Source organism: Triticum dicoccoides, chromosome 1B (assembly GCF_002162155.2).
Source record: "Triticum dicoccoides isolate Atlit2015 ecotype Zavitan chromosome 1B, WEW_v2.0, whole genome shotgun sequence".
Lineage (NCBI taxonomy): Eukaryota > Viridiplantae > Streptophyta > Magnoliopsida > Poales > Poaceae > Triticum > Triticum dicoccoides.
In genome coordinates, this window is record NC_041381.1 from 368,866,351 (window position 1) to 368,869,627 (window position 3,277).

General features: G+C 47.2%; 1 pseudogene; it reads left to right on the forward strand.

The window, feature by feature from the left end:
- The first annotated feature begins 251 nt into the window (after positions 1-251).
- LOC119350390 lies at positions 252-1,087 on the forward strand (annotated as a pseudogene).
- Positions 1,088-3,277: the final 2,190 nt, after the last annotated feature.

The following is a 3,277-nucleotide window of genomic DNA, read 5'->3' on the forward strand; positions in this document are numbered from 1 at the left end:
TGTGGTGGAACCCACGCAAAAGGGGGTGACTTATAAATTTTAAGTTGGGGTGGAGCAACTTATGACTTATAAGTTGAGGTGACTTATAAGTTGGGTCTGTTTGACAAAATAAGTCACTTTTTTTACTTTTCGACTTATAAGTTGGCGACTTATTTGAAACCAAACAAGCCCTAAACATCCAAGTACAATGATGTTCTCGCATTGATTTCAGCACATTGAACCATGGAAGAACAGAGAGACGGAAGACAACAATGGCAGCTGAAGGAGACCTGAAGTTGCTAGGCTTGTCGGTGAGCCCATTTGTAGTTCGTGTTCGCATGGCGCTCCACATGAAGGGCTTGAGCTACGAGTATATCAAACAGGACCTCTTCAACAAGAGTGAGCTTCTCCTCAAGTCCAACCCGGTGGAGAAGAAGGTACCCGTACTCATCCACAATGGCAAGACCATACTCGATTCGTCCGCCATCGTGCAGTACATCGACGAAGTCTGGGCCGCCATGGGGCCGTCGATCCTCCCTGTCGACCCCTACGAGCGCGCCACCGCCCGCTTCTGGGCCGCCTACGTCGACGACAAGGTTTGTGTTTTCTCGTACCTCAGCTCAGTCTTCCTTTATCTTCTAGATTGTACTTACATCGACGGCAAGGTTTGTGTCTTCCCCGCCTACACTGTCAAATTCTGGCATGATCTTCCTTCCAGCTATTCTCTGCTTATGTCGGTGTTAATAGAGCTACCACGGAGGTGGAGAGGGCGGAGAAGGTTAACGAGACGCTTGTGGTGGTCGAGCAACTTGAGGAGGCATTTGCCAAGCACTCGAACGGAAAGGCCTTCTTTGCCGGGGACTCCATCGGGTACCTCGACCTCGCGGTCGGATGCCACTTGCTCTGGCTCAAGGCGCAACGCAAGATGTTTGACGTGGTGTTCCTGGACGCCGGCAAGACTCCACTCTTAGCGGCTTGGGCGAAACGGTTCGCTAAGACCGACGCGGCGAAGGAGGTGGTACCCGACACAGACGCGGTGATGGAGTACGCCAAGAAGCGCTAGGCTTATCGTGCCGCTGTTGCGGCGGCGGCGGCGACTGCCAAGTGAAACGCTTCAGATCAGTGCGACTGAGTATCGACTACCAAGCATAGTGAAAGCAAACTGATCACGCACTGAACACTTGCTCTAGACAACAGTGCTTTGTGAGGGGTATAAGAGTGTGCCATATCTTACATAACTTATATTGGAGGGGGCCTTCTAGTGCAATGAAGAGTATGTTATGTTTTTAAAGCTATCTAGGTTCAAATCTCTCCATCTACCCATTTATGGCTGCATGCATCGCTCAGATGCAGAGGTCCGGGATACATCCTTTTTTTATTTTTTTTCTAAAAGTAACGAAGTAAAAGGGAGAGAGCTTTCCACTTAGGCTTGTTTCTATTAGAATAACTTATTTTTTTGAGGGAAAAAACCAACTAACATCAGCGTACATGGCAGTCAAAAAAAACAATGTCCGTTGAATCGGCAACGGACAAGGCTTTTGCAATGTGTGGGGTAACATTTTTGGTTGAATCTACTCGCAAGATACTAACATTTTCCTTTCACCCGCAAAAAGAAAAAAGATACTAACATTTCCTTTGGCTCACTGTGATCACTAAATTTTAAGATTTTTCTTCAGAAATATTATTTTTTATTGACAAATATAATGTATTTACAGAGAATACCAGAGAAGGTTTAAAAAGGGACAATTGCATTACTGCCATTAATTATGTCACACAATTAGTCAGATTTGTCTTTGGTTTTCAAGGCTACTTTGTTTTGCCTCCTGAAAAGCGACGTGCTATTAGCTTTTGGCGTCCAATATCAATTTCGTCTGGTTGTCGACCATTTTCCTGGTCCAAAATTTCCTTGATAACTATCAGATGGGTTATGCCCCTAACACTTCAGACCCTTCCAAAAAACAGAAAAGAAATAAAATAGACTATCTCTCTCCGAAGCCAAGTCACACATATGGAACACACCAATAAAAAGAGAAGATAATATATCTCTCTTTCTCCAAAGGATTCCGAGCGGCCGCTGACGAGGGGGTGACTCAACAAGGGCTTCTGGTAGAAAATCGGAGGAAACGTTAGTTCTAAGAGAGGGAATTGCACTAACCGAAATAACACATATTAGTGTAAGCCATTGCAGCTAGGTCCTCGGTCTATGTAGGTCTATTTCAATATTGAGGTACGTTGATGTAATATTCAATGGTTGGGCCTCGCTTGTAAGCGCACGCGTGACAAAATACCTAAACACGACCGTCGGGCAAGTAAAACTATCAATATCTCCCAAACCTTTGGTCCAACCGAGCTTAAAATTTTCCATATACTAGTATTGAGTACATGTACAATTTAGTGGATCTTTTTTCACATTTTTCAGCACATACACCTAGGTATTTTAGAGCAAGGAAATGGTAAAAGGCATTTCACCGGACGAAACCATGACGAAAAGACAAAAATCTATACCTACTATTAAAGGGATAGGTATTTTTGGTTTGGTCCCTGATTTTCGACCCTGATTTTAGTCCGTTTTAATCCATTATTACGTTGCCTTCGTACGTGGGCTGGTGTTGTTGGTTTCTTCGTCCGTCTCATACTGGGCTGTGTTGGGCCTGATTTTCACATTGCACGACTGGTGGTTTTGCTTTGTATACGTACGTAGCCTCTCAGTCTGTTCGTCCATGAGTGTCCATGTGTAATCCAACTCCTACTGATGAACGGAAGTCGTATACATATCTGAAACCAGTTTCATGAGTACCAGAAGCTATAAGGGAAAATAATCGGCTAATCCCCTCGAGGTCCCATTGATTTTCTGCACGGTGGTCGTTCTTATGCCACCGGTCCTAGGCTGCCCTGCAACGGTGCATGCCGGCTAGGAGACAGGATCACGCTCTCCTCCAGCGCATCCTAGCGACTGCGTGACGGGAGCTCGCTCTCCGCTCATCTCAGCGGCGTCTTGGGTGACACCGACGAGAGGCAAGCGAGAGCCCTACTGGGCTACTCCTGCACGAGTTGGAGACCTCGTCGATGAGGAGGTCGGGCCGCACAACAGGCGGAACAGTGGAGGGAGTGGTACAGGGTGAGGCAGCGGGTGGCGTGGGCTCGACCTTGTCCTGCAAGCAACCGCTAGAATCAGCAGCGAGGTCGGTGGCTGGCTGGGTGGGCGAGTGCTGCCAGCTTGTCCATCGAGTCGTTTCCTAAGCCGTTGCCCATGTGCTGCTCCTCTCCATGGCTTCGGCGTGCACCCCAATGGCGGCGT